This window comes from Mustela nivalis (assembly GCF_964662115.1).
Source record: "Mustela nivalis genome assembly, chromosome: 14".
Lineage (NCBI taxonomy): Eukaryota > Metazoa > Chordata > Mammalia > Carnivora > Mustelidae > Mustela > Mustela nivalis.
In genome coordinates this window covers 63,937,158-63,957,598 of record NC_139033.1, presented here as the reverse complement: position 1 = coordinate 63,957,598, position 20,441 = coordinate 63,937,158, and the positions used below count along the sequence as shown (strand labels likewise).

Here is a 20,441-nt window from a genome sequence, read left to right as displayed (position 1 = left end):
CCAATCAGTAACTGCTACCAATCACTTTGCAATTTAAAGACTGGAACCCTGTACATCAATGTTCCTAAGTCTTGGCTTACAGAGAAACATGCAAAGAAAACGAATATGTTTTACCAATGCCAAAAAACCTGTACAACCAAAAGATGCTTTTATTTTATATCAGTGCACCTGCTAAGTTCAAAAACAGCAACCCCACTCTCATAGCCTGTGCTCAATAAAAATGGACGTGCACATAAAGCACATATTGCAATAAAGCAATAAAGATGTCACAAATAATGAAGGAAAAGCTGAGTGACCAACCCTTTGTAAAACCTTCTTCAAAACCACGCCAGCAGCACCTTAATTTCCTTGCATAATGTTTAGGTCCCCAAATGCATGTCCTGTGTCCAGTCCTGAGGGTTCCAGACTTTATATTATACAAAGGAGTTTGAGAAGGCTACTACATTTTCACATCCTCTCCATTCTAAGAGTCAAAGAATCTGGGTGCCTGGGTGGCTCAGTGGGTTAAGCCACTGCCTTCAGCTCAGGTCATGATCTCAGGGTCCTGGGATCGAGTCCCGCATCGGGCTCTCTGCTCAGCAGGGAGCCTGCTTCCTCCTCTCTCTGCCTGCCTCTCTGCCTACTTGTGATCTCTCTGTCAAATAAATAAATAAATAAAATCTTAAAAAAAAAAAAAAGAGTCAAAGAATCAATTTAAGAGTCAAAGATCAAAACACTGATTTTATCACCAACACAAAGAATGAGACATCTCAGTATCTACTGATAAGGAACAAACTCTAGTGCATAACTGTATGTGATCCATGTCATCTTTATGTATGTATGTATGCGTGCACATATGCATACATGACTGGACACGAGGGCAGCCTTTTTACATCAACCCATCAAGTCTGGATTTTAGCCTCTACACATGGGAAATTTGGAAAAACAGAGTAGATAACTAACTAGGCAGTCACTTTAAAAGATTACGTCTCAACTCCTCCCTGGCTGGGCACAGAGTACTAAGTAAAAAACAACATACACAGGTAGCCATGGATAAGCTATTAACCTCTCCCACTAGAGAAACAGTGGGAGAGGTTTCTTGCTAGCTCACCATTCACATATATCTCCCATTTCCATTGCAACCCACCAGTGAGAGGTGTGGAGAGCAGAGAAAGTTATTTTCCAATAATAGTATGTTCCTACATAGGGTAGCTTAACAGATGTGTAACAACAGACTGGAATTTTGTTGGTACAAACTGGTCCTTAATCCAAGTAGCCAGGTTATGGTTATCTCTGATCACGATGCACAGGACTTCAACCTATGCCTATCCATACGGCCTAACTCTGGGATCAGCAAACTTCTTAAAAGGTCAGATACCAAATATTTTAAACTCCGGGGGCCATATAGTCCTTGTCGCAATTAATCAACTCTCTTGTTGCAGGGAGAAAGCAGCCAGAGACAATACGTACATGGATGACTGTGGCTCCATTCCAATCGAACTTTATTTACAAAAACAGAAGACCATAATTTGCTGACCCATCGTCTAACCTGTTAACAGGACAACGTCCCTTCTTTATCTAAGTAATTTGGTGCAAATTGCAAGAAATATTTCCATGGCCTGGGACTTCAACATCCTTTACTCAGACCATCATAGTGAACTTCCAACTGATTTCCGGTAGAAGCTGCTTCCCACTGATTCATCTCCTGCACTCCACCATAGCTGTACCTCCACAATTCAGTCTTGATTCCCTAACTACCCTACATAAAAAACTTCCCATGTCTCCTAATTGTTTCAAGAAGGAAATCTAATCTCTTCATCATGGCTTACAGACCATTCTCTATCTGGTTCCAAATTACTCGTGAAGTCATTCCTTCATATACCAGCCTCCAGCTCAACTAAAGTGTCGAATATTTTCCAAATAGGCTATCCTCTTCTATGTCTTCAAATCTTTTCACATACTACATCAGTCAGAGTTATTAATGCCCACTGCCAAAAAAAACAAGCTTAACACAATAAACATCTATTTCTCTTTCGTGTGAAATATGATGCTGGTCAGAGGGCCTCTCCTCCATCTAGTGACTTAGAAATCCACATTCCCCCCATCTTGTGATTTATCCATTTCAAAATATTACTACCAAGTAGAGGCATACCTTGGACATAATGCAGGTTCAGTACCAAACCACACCAATGAGGCAAGTATCGCAATAAAGAGAGTCAGATGAATTTATGGTTTCCCAGTGCATACAAAAGTTATGTTTACACTGTACTATAGTGTAACAAGTGTACAATAGCATTAGGTCTAAAAAATGCAAATACCATAATTTAAAAGACTTTACTGCAAAAAATGCTAAGCATCATCTGAGCTTTCAGCGAGTCATAATCTTTTCACCGGTGGAGGGTCTTGCCTCCTTGTTGATGGCTGCTGACTGATTGGGGTGGTGGTTGCTGAAGGTTGGGGTGGCTGTGGCAATTTCCTAAAATAAGACAATGATGAGGGTTTTTTTCTGTAACATGTAGTGCTGTTTGATAGTATTTCACCCATAGAACTTCTTTCAATACAGGAGTCAACCCTCTCAAACTCTGCCTCTGCTTTATCAACCACATATATGGAATATTCTAAATCCTTTATTGCCATTTCAATAATCTTCACAGCATCTTCACCAGAAGTAGTTGATATCTCAAGAAACTATTTTCTCTGCTCATCCACAAGAAGCAAATCCTCATCCATTCAAGTTTTATCAGGAGATTGCAATTCGGTCCCTTCTTCAGGCTCCACTTCTAATTCTAGTTCTCACACTGTTCCCACCCCTGCAGTGACTTCCTCCATTGAAGTCTTGAATGCCTCAAAGACATCCATGAGGGCTGGGATCAACTTCTTCCAAATTCCTGTTAATGTTGACATTCTGACCTCTTCCCATGAATCACAGATGTTCTTAACGTCATCTAGAATGGTGAATCCTTTCTAGAAGGTTTTCCACAGTTTTTCAGGTTGCCCTGATCCATCAGAGGAATCACTACTATAGCAACTAAAGCCTTACAAAATAGTAAAACTTGAAATAATAAGATTTTCAAGTGCCATCATTAATAATATAATTACTTATTATTCAATAATTAATACTTAATTATTTAAATAATAAGACTTGAAAGTCAAAATTACTCTTGATTCATGGGCTGCAGAAAGGATGTTGTGTGGGCAGACATGAAAACAACATTCATCTCATTACACATCAGTACCCTTGGGTAAGCTGGGGCATTGTCAAGGAGCAGTAATATTTTGAAAGGAGTCTTTTTTTCTGAGCAATGGGTCTCAACAGTGAGCTTAAAATGTTCAGTAAACGACGCTGTAGACTGATGTGCTGTCATCAAGGCCCATTGTTCCATCTATAGAGCACAGGCCTTGTAAATACAGCAACATTAGAATTTTGAGGATGGCAAATGAGTATTGGTTTCAACTTAAAGTCACCAGCTGTATTAGTCCCTAACAAGAGAGTCTGCCTGTCCTCTGCAGCTTTAAAAGCAGGCATTGACTTCTCCTCTCTAACTGTGAAAGTCTTAGATGGTGTCTTCTTCCAAAAGGCAGCTGTTTTGTCTTTACAATGAAAATCTGTTTAGTGTAACCACCTTCATTAATTATCGTCTAGAGCTTCTGGGTCACTTGCTGCAGCTTCTCCATCAACACATGCTGCTTCACCTTGCACTGTGATGTCACAAAGGCAGCTTCTTCCCTTAAACCTCATGAACCACCGTCCCCCAGCTTCAGACTTCTCTCCTGCAGCTTCCTTACCTCTCTCAGCCTTCCCAGAACTGGAGAGAGTCAGGGCCTGGCTCTGGACTAGGCGCTGGTTTAAGGGAATGTTGTGGTTCATTTGATCTTCTATCCAGACCACTCAGACTTTCTCCATCTCAGCAGTAAGGCTATTTTGCTTTCCTGTCATTGGTGTGTTCACTGGAGTAGCACTTTTAACTTCCTTCAAGTACTGTTCCTTTACATTCACGACGTGGCTAACTGGTGCAAGAGGCCTCGTTCCTGGCTTCTCTCTGCCTTTGACAAGCTTTTCTCACTAAACTTAATCATTGTTAGCTTGTGATTTAAAATGAGGGATGTATAACTCTTCCTATCACTTGAATACTTAGAGGTCCCTGTAGACTTTAAATGACCTAACTTCAGTATCAGTTGTGTCTCAGAGAAAAGGGAGACCTGAGGAGAGGGAGAGAGAGAGATGGGGAATGGTCAGTTGGTCAGTGGAGCAGTCAGAACACACACAGCATTTACTGATTAAGTCTGCCATCTTATAAGGGCATGGTTCATGGTACCCTAAAACAATTATAGTATTAAAGATCGTTGATCAGATGGTCACTAATTGTGAGAAGCACTGAGTAATGTGTGGACTTTTCAAGTCACTGTGTCGTACACCTGAAGCTAATATAATGTTATACGTCAACTCTACTTCAATAATAAATATATATATACATACGATGTTTTGGCGCAATTGGGCAAATTGAAACTAGATTAGGAATTAGATAAACATTTTGCTGGTATCAAAAGGCAGAGATTGATAAATGAAAAAGTAGATTACAAAGCAACATGTGTAATATGATCTGATTTTAAATTAAAATGCACAAGCATTTTAACACACACATATATGTATGTTTAGGTGTATGCATATAAATATAATAATGCATAAAAAGATCTGTAAAAATACACAATGCTTAGTGTAAATGTGTTTTTATCATTCTTATGATATATATTTTCTAATTTTCTACAAGATTCTTTCAATAATTACTTTAATCAATTAATTTAATTAATAAATCTCTTTAGTAATGTGGTGCCTGGGTGGCTTAGTCTGTTAAGCATCTGCCTTCGGCTCTGGTCATGAACCCAGGGTCCTGGGATCAAGCTCTGGTCATGAACATCAGGCTCCCTGCTCGGTGGGAAGTCTGCTTTTCTTCCCATTTGCCTGCTTATGCTCTCTCTCTCAAATAAATAAATTTTTAAAAAAATAGAAAGAAAAAAGAAATCTTCTTAGTAATAATAGAATGACTTGACTGCTTTTGGTGACCTATCCAAGAGCTGTGAGAATTTTAATAAATGTGAGAATTTGATTATTTTTTTAAAAAGTCACTGATCACAGATCACCATACCAAACATAATAATGAAAAATCTCAAAATATTGCAAGAATTACCAAAATGCAACACAGAAACACGAAGTGAGCATAGATGCTATTGGAAAAATTGTGCCAATACATTTGTTTGATGCAGCGCTGCTACAGACCTTCAATTCATAAAAAAACACAGTATCTGCAAAGTGCAGTGAAGCAAATGCCATAAAATGAGGTACGCCTATATGTGGCAGCAGGAGAAGAGAGAAATGGGCAAGGCACACTAACATTTAAGTGACTGGGATACCAAGCAATCCCATCCACTAAGACTCAGTCACATAGATCATCCCAACTGCAAGAAACCTGAGAAATCGAGGGGTGCACTTGAACAATTAGTGAGTCCAAAATCTCTGCCACGTACACTGTGCTCCTTGCTTCTCTTTCCACTTATCCTCTTACCTGTCTACTTCCTTTCCTAGGGAACACCTTATCATCTTCCAGACTCTGATCAAATGTCACCTTCCTCACTTCTTAGATAGTATCTCCCCTCCTCTATGTTGCCTTAAGTTTTAACATAAATATCTACTGTCTACATATTATCCCCCTTTACAATAATTTGCCTGTACGCCTAACTCCCAATTCAGAACCCAAGAAGAATATCTTCCTCATCAGTGACTTCTCACCTCCCAGCACCATGCCTGGCTCCTATACGCACGGGTACATATCTGACACGTGAATGAAGGAAATGAGTTCACAAGCAAGCGTTATGAAGAATTTGCCCATGAAAGCAAAAAAACAAAGAGGATCGACTTTCTCGTGTGCCCTTATCACGGTTCTGAGCTATTAGTTAAGGATGAAACTACTTATGGTAAAGGAGCTCTCAGGAAATGATGATGCCTGGACTAAATATATTAAAGTGGAAAACATCTAAAAGAGCCACAGGATCAAAGGGTACCCCGAAAAGTTTAAAACGACATAATATTTTGATTCTGGAAGTGGAAGACTTGAAGAGTTTCCAGCTGGGAACACGCATTGTTGCTGAGATGTGCTGTCCGTGGGCTTTCCTCTGAGAAAATGGGAGATGTAGACAGTGGTGCAAATATTTCCAGGCGGCCGGCCAAGTTAGTAATCCCAGGTCTGTGTGTGTGTGTCGTGAGACTGACTGGCCTCTCTCGGGCTGACATTCAAGGCCCCTCCATGTCTGATCATGCCTGTCTTACAGCTTTAAAATAAAATGGCCAAATTCAGAAAAAGCCGGTGGAGTTCATCCTATTTCCAAAGCAGAGAAGCCTTGGGTACTGGAAAAGTCTCTACCTCGAATTTCTGGTGGCCTGCTGCATTCTGACTGAGGTTAGGTAACCATAACAAAAAGCAAAACGAATGACTTCAGTGAAAAGTTGGCCCGGGGCAAAGCCAAGAGGTATGATATTTCTTTTGGATTACAATCAACAGAAGCACTTAAACCGATGTCGTATTGTTCAGAATTCCGGAGATAAGTGTAACACATTTAAAGACTTCTAAAAAATTTTTTCAAGCTGTTGATTCTTCAGTTGAACGGTGTGGCTGCCTGGCTTTTATTCCCCCCTGACCAGAAGAATTCATTAAGGAGTCTTCGGAATCAGGGGCTAGTGTAAAACAGCTGCCTTTGCATTGATGCCCTGTGGTTTATACGCTCACCATCTTCCTGAGAGGATCTAGAATCGTATTCGCTGTGACTCTCCTAAACACATCTCTCAATGAAACCCTGCCATTAGCACCAAAAAATTCCAGCAGACTGACTAGCTGTGGGCAACATCTCATCTCGCTGACAAAATCTGCCATCGGCCTCGATTAGTCCGGAGAGCCTGTCTCATCAGGAAAGCTCCATGACAAATCTACTTCTGGCGTCAGTGTGAAAGCACCGCCATGAGGACCACAGTCAAAATACATTTGAGTTCTGGACCCGTGTGAAAACTTATCACTGAAGTAGACTCCTTGCTGAGGGACAGGAGCTGCCCTGCGCTGAGGGTGAAAATTGGTTCCGTGGGGGAAAGCTTCAAAGCCATTTCAGCCATTAAAATGTGACTGGACAGATCAGGAAAGCAGGAGGGGTTGAAGCTTCATGTGGGGACGCCGTGGGGAGCTGGCAAAGAACTCGCTCCAGAAAATGGCCGGGCGGCCGGGCATTCATTCTCGGGAGCAAAACCATCGGGGCCAGGGCCTCATTACCGTTCGGTTGTCTACCTTACCAATTACTGGTGTATTTACCCTGTTCGGACTCACTCCGTGTCAAAAATTAATAATGCCAATGTGGACTGCCAGTCTGAGGTGAGCTAAGGCTTGCTACCCCAGAAGGAAAATAACGATTCTATAGTCTTGAATCTGGAAAGCACTTTAAATGTCTCAGGATGAGAAACAAAAGCTGCTGGAAAGCTTCATGAAACAAGCATGCTCATGTTGCCACATGCGGTAAGAGGGGCTTGCCCCGGGGGGTGGTTCTCAAGGTGTGGTCAGGCCAGCAGCAGGCAGCCACATGCCCCATGGACGTGTTAGAAATGTAGAGTCGCGGGCCCCCACCGAGACCTCCTGACCCCGAAACTCTGGCCCGATGGCCCAGCAATCTGTGTTTGAGACTCTGGGTGATTCTGAAGCCGGCTCAAGTCAGCCAACCACTGCTCTGCGGGATAGGAGGGCTGTTCACAGACAGCTGCTAATTCAGCCCCTACTCAACTGGTGACCTCAGGGAAGCCTTGCCACCTCACTGTCCTTCCATCCTATTCCATCTAGAAAAGGGCTGTCATTTCAACCACTCTGGTCCCAATCCCGCTGCCTCGCCCATGCTCCTGCCCAGATAATCAGAACAACCTGTGCTGAGCACCCCGTTTCTTCTCCGTACTCCGACCTCATTTTATATAAATCTACATCCTACAGAGAACAGTTGTTTTGTTCTGTTTTGTTTTTTTGTTTATGTTTTCTTTTTTTTTTTTTTTTATCTTCAGCTCTCTCATTCGGTTTTGTTTTTTAATTTGCCCTGGGCTTGGGGGTGGACAAAAGTAGAAGGAATGACAGTGCATCTAGATCAGGGACTGGCCAAATCCAGCTGCCTGCCTGTTTTTGTAAATAAAGTTTTATTGGAGCACAGCCACGCCCACTCATTGCATACTATCTAAGGTCAACTTTCAAACTACACCAGCAAGGTCGAAGACTTGTGACAGAGACCCAGAGACCAGCAAAGCATCAAATATTTACTCTTTGGGGGCACCTGGGTGGCTCAGTGGGTTAAGTCGCTGCCTTCGGCTCAGGTCATGATCCCAGGGTCCTGGGATCGAGTCCCACATCGGGCTCTCTGCTCAGCAGGGAGCCTGCTTCCCTCTCACTCTCTTTGCCTGCTTCTCTGCCTACTTGTGATCTCTGTCCAATAAATAAATAAAATATATATTTTTTTAATTTACTCTTTGACCCTTTTCAGAAAACATTTTTGGACCCCTGACTAGATGCATAACCAGCCCACACTGAATAGGAGCTCAGAACAAGAGCCGGCAGGGAGGGGGTCCTGAGCTGGAAGGAGTGGGGACTTCATGGACGAGAGTGGAGGAGCCTCTGTGGGGAGAGCACAGTGTGCTGGTGCCCAGGAACCCCAGGTCTGAATTCAGGGACAGGTACAGGGCCCCCAAAGGACCATCTGACTTGTAGAAAGTCCTTCTGATGATTCTGCACGAACTAGTCCACGGACCACGCTTTGGGAAATGCGGAATGACCTGGCCATTCAGAAGTACAAAGATAGAAGCATACCCTGGTGTTCTTATAAAGCTCACCAAATGAAAATCTGGTCTAAAGCCCCACAATTGCAGCTGTGACTTTTCTGTACTTTCTAACAAATTTGGCCCAGGGGTGGGAGGATAAATGTAAACTTCCAGGCGAGTTCAATTACTTTAGCCGAGAATGTGTGTGATTTCTCATTTAACATACTTCTCTAAATTTACACTGCTAATATTCCAACTCCATAGTTGTAAAGATAATTTTAAATTTATAGAACCCAACTTCCAAAAGACCAGAAAGCTAAATGGAGTTTTAACTTATACCACTGCATAAAAAAAAAAAAAAAAAAATCTTTATTCCAAATGAAACCTTTAGGAATTTTGGAATTAGGAAGTTCTAATCTCTCAAAAATGCAGATGGGCAGATGGCTTGCACATGTCAAGGGAATTTTCAGGGTATATTGAAAAAAATGACTGATACCTCTATGGTAACAAAGGAAATTTCAAAAACTGTCAACTTTATAAACAAATGCAAAATCGTTTAGAATTCCAGAATTTGTCTAAAAAAGAACTTCTGTTCTAAAATGAAGGTATTTTTAATGTTTTCTTCTTATTGTAAAAGCCACATAACCATATTATAGAAAATACCCAAAACAGTAAAGAAAACCTACCCGTGATCCCATCATCCTAACACAATCACTGTTACTAAAAAGAAAAAACCAGGGGGCGCCTGGGTGGCTCAGCAGATTAAGCATCTGTCTTCAGCTCAGGTCATGATCCCAGGGTCCTGGGATCAAGTCCCGCTCCCAGCTCCTTGCTCAGCAAGTAGGCCTGCTTCTCCTTCTGCCTCTGCCTGCTCCTCCCCCTGCTTGTGTGTGTCCTCTCTCTCTTTCTCTCTTCCTCTCTCTTACTAACAAATAAATAAATAAAATCTTTAAAAAAATAATAAATTGTTGAAGAGCTAATAACACCTCAAAGGTCAGTGATAACAGGTAACCAAGACCCAACTAAGTATTAGTTCCTCCATAAAGCCCTCTCCTACCTCAGCCTTCAAGGTCCACTCCTAGCCCTTTCTTCTGTTCTATTCCTTCTCCCCAATTTCTCCTTCTGTCTTCCTTTCTTGATTGATAATAATATAATTACAATTGACATTTATTGAACCTTGTGCTAGGCACTTTACATGAATTATTTCATTTAGTTCCAAAAACTCTGTGTGTAGATACTATGATACCCTCATGTCACCAATAAGAATCTGGAGGTCATGTGACAAATTGTTGTTATGGTCCCAAATTTGGTCACAACTCCCTGTATGCCTGTCTGTTCAAGAAGTACAGTCTGCATCTCTCAATCTTCAATCTAGGCTTGGTCAGATGACTTGCTTATTCAATGAGACAGTATCAACTGTGATAGAGGTCAAGGTTTGAAAGATACTTTCTCGTCAGATCTTAACCTTCTCTTGCTGCTGGGAACTTTTGACCACTGTGTAAAGAAACTCAGAATAGTTTGTTAGGTGAAAAGAAATAACATGGGGGGTGGGGAGTGTCCCACCTAAGGCCCCAGATGTATGTGTGAGATTAGCCGATACTATGAAGAACAAAAATAAGTCATCCCAGCTCAACTCAGCTGAATTGTCAAGCCATCAAATCATGAACAAATGCATGGTGATTTTTTAAGCCACTAAATCTGGATATTTTGTCATACAGTCAAAGCTAAACAACACAAGCAGTTTGCCCAAAGTCACACAGGCAGGACTAAAAATCAAACCTAGGTCTTTACTCTAGAGCCCAAGTGCATAACCCCATGTTATACTGTGGAACTACCATGAATCTAGTCAGTACCATGGGCAGAGGCAGTGCTCAATAGTGATACAGTGTCCCCTTAAAGATAACAATAATAATGAATTATCTGTCAAGATGGGCCCATCCCACATGTTGCCATTAGTAGCTCATTTCTAAATTCAGACCAGAGGCACCTGGGAAATAATTAGCTGCAGTGTTGCTGTCCTCCCATAACAAATTTGAGGGCAACTCTTTATTTTTGCTAAAGTTAAACAGTTTGTGGCAACAAATGTTACTTATACTTTTCTAGGAATAGAAATGTATTTACTTTTAATCAGTTGGGGACTCATTAGTGAGGCTGTCTTTATCTCCCTGAGCCTTTGCCTTCTTAGCTTGGTTTTGGGGGTTTCTTTTTTTTTTTTTTTTTTGGGCCCTTTGTTAGTGTTTTGTTTGTTTTTGACAGAACTCCCTGAAATAAACTCTAATGGGTTGAACAAATCAGAAGAGAAACAATGTCAACTGCAACATAAGAGTCAACCCTATAACCTACTTCTCTTCACGATCTTTCCCTATGCTTAACAGAATGAATAACTGATTATTGAAAGTAAAAAGCCTATAACCCAAATAATCTCGAGCTGTTTGAAGCATTAATCTGGTGATGAACTACTAATAATGAGAAATTCTGGAAAAGACTATACACCAAAGCATTTCTCAGAAATACAAAGCCTTTAAAATATTTTTCCACAATATAATAGACTCTTAAAAGATCTGTAGATATAGGAACCAAGAAAATAAAATATTCTGCTGCATAATAAACAGAGGTCATATAGAAAAGCAAATTTAGAAGAGATCAGTTGTAGCTTTTTCCTCTTATTTTCCCCACCTATAAGATCAGTCTTGCAACCTCTCTTTGGTGGAATGAACAGCAGTAGTGTTTTCAGATAGTAGGTCTTAGAAAAAGTCTTTCTTTGAAATTCCAATGTTTCTTAAGCAATTATTAATTCAGGATGTGCCCAGAATTCTAACATCCACCCCGCACAACACACACACACACACACACACACACATTCAGCGGCATCTGTCACCTACAGACCAAGCTTGCCCTGGTCCCAGCCTGATTAGAGGAGCCAGTTCTGGCGGTGTAGTGGGAGGTCTTCCTCACCAGCAAATGAAGTGTAGCATAGTCAGTAGCTCTGGGCTCATTGTCCAGTGTACCTTGGAGATGGATTTAGGCAGCCAAGCACTTCTGGGAGCATCTGGTCAGGGATTCCCTGTTTATCCCCTGTGTATGCTCTCACTAGCCCTTTTCCCTGGTTTCTGGTGTCCAGTTTTTCCTCCAGCTCTCAGGGAGGAACTATAGTCTAATCCTGCATGCAGCACAGCTAGGAGGCTGAAGCCTGGCCCCTCACTGGGCTCTTGAGGCCTGGAGCTGGTCTTAACTTTACTCTTACACATTATCTCCGATTTACTTTTGCATGACCTAGGTGAGCTCCCATCAGATGGTAAGAGCTGCCATCTCCCAGAAGTCTTTCTTTTCCCATTATAGCCTCTCCCTGGCCTTGGATTTTTATGCACATCTGCCAAGACATAAGTATGTTTAGCCCACTGGGATCCAGGATGCTGGACAGTCAGTCCTTCCCTGGGAAGAAAGCTGGGACTGGCTCTATGGAAATTTCCCCTGGCTTCCTGCCTGTGCGGGTTCCAGCAATTCTAGACTCATCCACTTCTACATGGCCTAGAAGGGAAATGCTGCACCATTCCAGGGGGAAAAATCTATTTAGAAACCCTAAGGGCCATGAAGATAGCTTAAAGTGAGTGAACCACCCCAGAATGCCATTAAAAAGAAGAGTTTTATTTAGCCCTTGCTTCCTTATCCAGTTTTCTCTGTCAATTCCCAAGAAGGAAAGGCCATTAGGGCAAGGAAGAAACTGACTTTTTTCCTTCTGGATTTTGACTGAAAGTTTTTCTTCTGGGTCCTTTCCCATCACGTGCCTATTAGCCTCTCCAGAGCTCCTCCTGCAGCAGCGCACTCGAGAAAGTAACAGCTTCGTGTGGCATCTGCACCACGTTTCATTACAAAATTCCCTCCCTTGCATTACCTCCATCTCTCGTGTATATAAGGCCATAGCTTTCAAGGTTTTACTCATAAAATTTGTACCTCATAACCAGATTGCGTGGCTATTTTAAAAGGAGATCGTTGCATTGTTAGAGATGAATCCATTTTTCTTACCAAGTTTCCTACCTTTTCCTCAGTCTCCATTAGAGGAAGAAGATGAATGAGATCAGCTTGGCTGTTGAAATACCCAATTCCACTATGGCGGATTGCTTACACCTCAAAACCCAGAACCTGGTACCTTTTCCTCAATCATAAACCATAAAATACTCAAGAACCCGTGAGCATCATTGCTTTTCAGTGAAGTGTACCTTGGCACCGTCAGAAACTCTCTCTTAGAGACAAATTTTCTTTTAAGCTCGATTTACATGGAAGGAAGCGCCCTGGGCAAAGTGCTGTTGGAACCCATTCAGTACCATGTTTGCCTGCAAAAGGGCATTTACTCTTGACATTTTTGGAGATATTCATTTTACAACCCAATTTTCACACTCAAATAATCACCATCTGTGTTGTCCAGTTTAAAACCGTGGTGGAAGGCAAGTGCAAGTTATTTCTCCCCTTCGTTTTGTTTTCCTTCTTTTCATTTATTTTGTTTTAAGTGGCAGCAGCATAATTAAACTTACTCTTCCCTTTCTAAGTCCTGTTGTTTTCTACAAAAAGAGGCAGGGAGAGAGAAAGGGAGAGAAGAAGGATGCCTGATAAAGAGTAAAATCCATCCAAACCCCAGCAAGCTTTTTCTAGCAGAATATTATCATTATTATCATGACTTCAACATTATCATAATTTTGGTGTGGTGTTGTACCACTTTTGTTGCACATTTCACCCGAATCCGCCAAGTCAGGAAGGAACTTCACTCTTGATCCCAATCTCAGATTCTTTAATGTCTGAAAGGCAAGTTATTCTATGTATGATATTTGGTTTATAACTCAGTGCACTTTAAAAATACTGTACTCAAATGGCATGTAAATTTTGTAATATTCCTGGGTTCTCCTAATCTGAGGAATACATCTCCAAAGGAAGGAGCAACAGATACCCTAGAAGCCTCTAGAGTTCTGTACTCTTCCTTTTATAACGTATTAACAATGATTTGCTCTTACTTCCTGTTAAGTCCTATTATAACACATACCATGTCAGTTTTTATCTACTCCTAGAGGGACTGGGCCTCTTCACATTATGTTTGGCACTTTCAACCGGCCCCATAAGCCTTTATTAATTGAATTAAGTCAATGAATGAATGTTGACTTTTCTTCTTTTTCTTTCATAAAAGGGAATCTGAGCTCTGAGCCCATCATCCCATAAAAATCTCCATCACAAGAATTATTACCCCTCATAAACCAAAAAAAAAAAAAGAGAGAGAGAGAGAGAGACCACTCAAAATATATTTTGTATAAAAGTCAGGATGGAGGGAGATAAACTATAAGAGACTCTTAATCTCAACAACAAAACGAGGGTTGCCAGGGGGAGAGGGGTAGGGAGAGGGTGGTTGAGTTTTGGACATTGGGGAGGGTATGTGCTATGGTGAGTGCTATGAAGTGTGTAAACCTGGTGATTCACAGACCTGTTCCCCTGGGGCTAATAATACATTATATGTTAATTAAAAATTTAAAAAAAAAATTTAAATCAGAATGGGGAGTATCTGGGTGGATTGGTGGGTTAAGCCTCTGCGTTCAGCTCAGGTCATGATCTCAGGGTGCTGGGATCGAGCCCCACATCAGGCTCTCTGCTCAGTGGGGAGCCTCTTCTCCCCTCTCTCTGCCTGCTCTCTGCCTGCTTGTGATCCCTCTCTGTCAACTAAATAAAGCCTTTTTTAAAAAAAAAAAGTCAGAATGGTTCCTTGAAAAAATACATTTTTTATATTAGAGTTAATTTTGAGGAAAAAAAACTTAAGTGTGGAAAAATAGATATTCTAAGCAATTACCATAAAACTTTCCCATCTCAGCTGGTTTGACAATATATAAGGCTTGGTCTGGTCAAGAATATTTTTCAATGGATTTGTGTTCATTTTCAGATGGTGTTAACACAAGCTGAACAAAAAAGAGCAAATATAAAATTCAGTCTATTACCACTCCGCGTGAGGTGTTCCCAGGACTTGGGGACCATCACACAGTAAACAGGTATTACACCAAGGTGGGCAAGACGCAGATGGAAACCGTGTGAGCTGGGAACGGAATAACACAGTTTATCTCCACAGGTGAGAGCAAGTGCCAATGGGAGTAAATACCGCATGTCTCTAAATTTAAACCAAACACCTATTAAGAGCTCTGCTTTGATCTTTGTTGGAGGAAACACAAAGATGCCGGATAGCCAGAATAAGTAAGTACCTCTCTGTTCTCGGAGAGGCCAGTGTGTTTTAGACCACAGACTACTCCATTCTGACGGACCCCTGTGTGAGCACATCTGGAGAGGTAGAGCAGTTTAACATCTGTGCTCCTGAAAATTAGAGTTATTGTGGAAACCACATCAGTGACCACACATGGGTTTCTATTAGTAACCCACGTGACTTACTTACTTTAACTATAATTTTTACTGTCTTAGACCTAGGTTAGGATTTTCCTCACAAAAGCAAATTCCCGTGACAGATATCAGGCCTCTTCTGTAGATCCTGCCTAAACCCGGGAAGTGTACAAGATCCAGATTCACTGGAATTTGTAGCAGCCCTTCATTGGACACAAGCAAATGCCTCAGTTCATAAAGCTGAGACTCATGCTCTGCTCACTCTGGATGAACGTGCAGCGCATAGACTCACCACATTTACCTCTACCTCTACGACAAGACGAACATCAGAGAAGACACACTGGTGCTCTCAGATTTGAAAAAGCAGATTCATATCCCAAAGAGGGACTCCATTTGCCAATTTTTATACACCATTTTTTTAAATTTTTTATTTTTTATAAACATATTTTTATCCCCAGGGGTACAGGTCTGTGAATCACCAGGTTTACACACTTCACAGCACTCACCAAAGCACATACCCTCCCCAATGTCCATAATCCAACCCCCTTCTCCCAACCCCCCTCCCCCCAGCAACCCTCAGTTTGTTTTGTGAGATTAAGAGTCACTTATGGTTTGTCTCCCTCCCAATATGTCCATCAATAGATGAATGGATCAAGAAGATGTGGTATATATACACAATGTAATACTATGCAGCCATCAAAAGAAATGAAATCTTGCCATTTGCGACAACATGGATGGAACTAGAGTGTATCATGCTTAGGGAAATAAGTCAAGCGGAGAAAGACAACTGTCATATGATCTCCCTGATATGAGGAAGTGGTGATGCAACATGGGGGTTTAAGTGGGTAGAAGAAGAATTTATACGCCATTTTAATGGCAAGATGAGGCAAAGGTAAATCAGTACAAACATGAAAATGACCACAGGCCCTTGAATCATGCTCTGGTGGTCTCAGTGGCCATCTAGGAGGTTCTCGGCCATCTTGGGCCATGATTATTCATAGAAAAATATCTATGCTCTTTTCTCAGATGAATGATTAATTCATTTTAAAAACCAGGGGTGGCTGGATGGATCAGTCTTTTGGGCATCAGGCTCTTAATCTCAGCTCAGGGTCATGAATTCAAGCCCCGTGTTGGCCTCCATGCTGTGTGTGTGGAGTCCACTTAAAAAAAAAAAAAAAAAAAAGATATAAAACTCGGACACCATCCTATTAGTGTATTAGGAGGATGTTGGCCAAAATGATGAATAAGCCCCCAAATTTTAGTGGCTTGACACAGTAAACCTTATTTCCCACCCACCTAACAATCCGATGAGCATTTTCTTGGTCTTTCAGGGGTTTTCTTCCACGTAGGATTTAGGGATTCAGGTCCTTCATCTATCTTGCTACCATCCCCTAGGCCTTTGGAGGCCTCTGCTTCCAGCCAATGGAGGAAGAAAAGGTAATTGTGAAAACCTATCTACTTCGAAGTCTTAGCCTGAAGGAGACTCTACATATCTACATATATCTATATATAGATTCATATAGATATATCTACATATACATTGATCTACTCTTTACTATATATTTATATATCCCCTTTACTCATGTTTTATTAGAGAAAACAAGTCACACCACCCCTTGTGGAAGCCAGAAAAGCTGGACAGTGACATCTCCACATTATCAAAGGAGGTACATCAATATTATTTTGATAGACCATCTATGCTACTGGTTTCCTCATTAATTCCCAAGAGATTTAACTTTTGGCGGGGTCATTCGGGGGCAAAGAGGAAGTAGACTGTAGGCTTGGTACACCCTTCATTCCTCCACCCACAGAGTGTCTCGGAGACCAGATTCATTTGGAAACTGGTCGTCGAAGTAATGCCTCAAAAAGTAGTCAGATGTCCAAAGGTACCTTTACCAATTTCTGTTGGCTGCTCTTCAGAACTCTGGAGTAACTGCTGTAGCTACGGTTATGCATTTTACATTGTTCTATACCTGAGCTTGGACGCTCTTAAAATGAATGCATCCTGCAAATAAAAAAGGGATCCTTAGTTATTGGTTCAGGGTAGCTTATAAAGGAAAGGTACTTGCTTTTACTCATTTCCACAAAAGAGCTTCTCAAGCCCTAATGTCACTTGGCCCAATTAAACATATAAATGGCAAGGGGCCAAGTTAATTATAGCTCTAGGGACTTGGACTAGGCCAAGCTAGAAACAGAGCAACAAGAAGAATGGCCAAAGCTTACACTCTGCTTTGAATCCAAACAAAGCCTTTGCCTTCACTTGCCCTTAAGGGGAATATTCTGATCTGGATATAAGGTAGAAGCGTCCTGAAGAGCTTTGGCTCTTGATCCTTATTATGGAAAAACTGGATGAATATTAACCAAACCTGAAAAGAGGGCAAGCTGAAATAAGACTCATTATAGGGTTCTGAGAGGCAGATGCAAAATGTTAGCCATTCCAACTCTTTATGTCCCACAAGAAAGGTCACAAATAGTTTCCAAGCAATCCACTCTCCTAGGAAAATCTCCTAGGAAAAGTGCAATGATATATAAGGGATATTTGCATTTAAGCAAATGCTGATCCTTTCCATCTGGCTAGACACTCTTAGAAAGTGTCTTGGAAGTTCTGCCCCTCCCCCCTTCTGCTAATTAGGCTGCTCTATGCACCAAGAGCTCTGCCCTGGAGGAGTGTCAGCAAAGCAGTCAGTGCGTCCAGATGTGGACACTTCCTTAAAGGTGAAGTACAACAGGGGGAGAAGATTAATCTGCAATGCACTGAAGTCAGACTCCGGGTAACCCAGCGATGTGTTAAATGAAAAGGAAAAGATGCTGTTGAGTTTTATCTCCAAGTGGTGTCATTATTTCCAACTAACTTACTCCTTCAGGCAACCCAGATAGTTTGTTTTCCTGAAGCCGTTTTCTCGACGTTGCACACGCCCTCCTCTTGCTAGACCCTGGAGAGGAATGACAGCAGCTGAAAAAACATTCCATCCCGGGGAAAGGGAAAGAAGGGCTGGTGATTACGGAGCGGGTATGGCTGGCAGGTCGTCACACGAGGCGCAGGGCTCAGGCTGCATCCGGGGAAAGGGGCCCGAGGTTGGGGGCAAAGACCGAGTTCATGGTTCCGCGAGTCACAGAGGGTTAAAGTTCAGGGAGGTTTTCTCCGAAAAGCAGAAAATAAAATTCTGAATGCTATGTATCGTGTAGCTAGAATGTGGTATTTCCTTCCACTTGTTAAATTGGGATTTTTGTTTTATGTGCTTTGGATTTAGCTCCTGGGTGCTCTCTGCTTCGTTTAAAAGGGTTTCCATCTCCACATTGTCACACATGGAAAAAATATACCGAGGCAGTGCGCCGTACATCGTGACTTTTATTTTGCTGTCAGACTGCAAGTTACAATATACCTGTGTGCATTAAAGACTCGGGGGCTTTAAAAAGGGAAAGGATCCCTTCACACGCCATACAAAGAGAGCTACAGCCCAGGAGGGAAGAGCTGGAAACAACCACCGCCTTCCCACCTCCATGAACCACACATCCCAGATTTTGGCAACTGTTCAATTACCTGTCACTACATTCCTCTCCCCAGAAAAAGGCCACTTATTAAAAACACAACTAAGAAAGTTTTCATCCAACGGCATGGACTGATTTGGGGTGCATTCCAAAGACATACTCGTCACATTTAGTATTAGGTGTCTGTAAACTTTGAGCTGCTCTGTGTCCCCTTTCAGGACCACCACAGTCCATCCTCAGTGGGCTGGTTCCCCATGAAGCCAATGGCAGACTTGTCTGCCAGCCACAGAGACGGGTGCTACCCAACCCCAGACCAAAGCCCTAAAGCTCACCATGTGCTCACCACCTGAACGGGTCCACAGAAACGTGGCATGCCTGGGACTGGACCAGATGCGACCTGGGTCTGGACGGGTTTTGATTATTCCCAGCCTTACACTAGCGATATGGTTAGCTCCGGGGGGGGGGGGGGGGGTGCGGTGGGTGGGGTGCCGGGGACAAGAAACTCTGTGGAAGGCTGGAGATCACTGACCCCCAGAAACGTCATGGAAGCCAGAACCCACTCCTTCACCAGCAGTGTATGACCGGTCAGAGCTGGTGCCCAGCATGGACTGCCGGCAGCCTCTGGGTACCCTCAACCTTGGAGGTCTGTCAGAGATGTCAAGGATGGGGGATCGTGTGCACAAAGCAGGTCCTCCACCACTGTGTGGAGACACAGTGGCATTAAAATGAGGGGAGCTGGGCGAAATTAATTCAGTCGGAGTTTAAACAAAGAACTGGCCATCTGTCAGTCATCCAAGTTCATAAAGCTGACTTACAAGTAAGTAACCATCTTAGCCGGCAAGCTACAAGTTGCCGGTTTTTTCTGTTCTAGAATAAGGATTCCAAGGAAGATTTGAAAGGAGCGAGGGAGAGAACGAGAAAGAGAGAGAGACTGAGCACTTGGAAACAGAATGGGATAGTGGCAACAGGAGGAAAGGAAGACCCAGTTTTTAAAAGAAATCTTTATTTCCACGGAAAGAGACGGTTAAACTTAACTTTTTACACGTTCTCCTGGCTTTCGGACTGAAAGGTACCCAAAAGAGGGCAACACCTAAGGCACAGCAGAGAGTAGTTTTATTTACACCAGCAGGCTGTTTAGAACTCCCATTTTCTTCGTGGCAATTTGATTGTTTGGTCACGCCTCCTAATAAGTGAAATGTTACACTGGAGTCTTTGTTTAAACCTCGCAGCTCCAGATACAGTAAGTTGCTGAATGATGTTTGCTAATGGCACACATTCGATAATTCCTATAATGTGAAATCTCAGCCAGATTTAATGTTTAATTTCCCTGGGATTCACTCTGAAATTATTACAGACATTATGTATTCTGCTCCCTGGACTTGGAATTAATTTCAAAACAGAGTAAAAGTGCATCCATTTGGCTGCCTTGTGGGAGTTCAGATCAGTAACATTCCATTTCTCCTGAAGTTTCCGAAGTTTAAAATACCTTTTCCCTTTATTGTATTTGATCTGGGTTCACCACCTACATGCCACAGTCACCCCGAGCTGCATTTTTGTTTTGGTTTCTGATCTGGATGGCCCATTGCTTGATGAGTTCATACTCTTGAAAAGCTGTATTGCTATTCCAACGCTTTATTTGTATGACTCAGAAGTGACTTCGTGGGGGTTATCGTGATACAAAACTGTCGCCAACATGCAATGATCTGGCAAGAAAAGTCACTAAACAGCTACATCTATGGCTCCTTTTTTATGATTGTGTGCCACAGAAACAGAATTCACGACATGCATT

General features: G+C 42.1%; 1 long non-coding RNA gene across 1 annotated transcript; it reads left to right on the top strand.

The window, feature by feature from the left end:
- The first annotated feature begins 3,639 nt into the window (after window positions 1–3,639).
- LOC309847834 lies at window positions 3,640–16,060 on the top strand. Its single transcript, XR_014302663.1, has 4 exons — window positions 3,640–3,890; window positions 14,718–14,823; window positions 14,901–15,022; window positions 15,806–16,060. It is a non-coding gene; the product is annotated as an uncharacterized lncRNA (long non-coding RNA).
- Window positions 16,061–20,441: the final 4,381 nt, after the last annotated feature.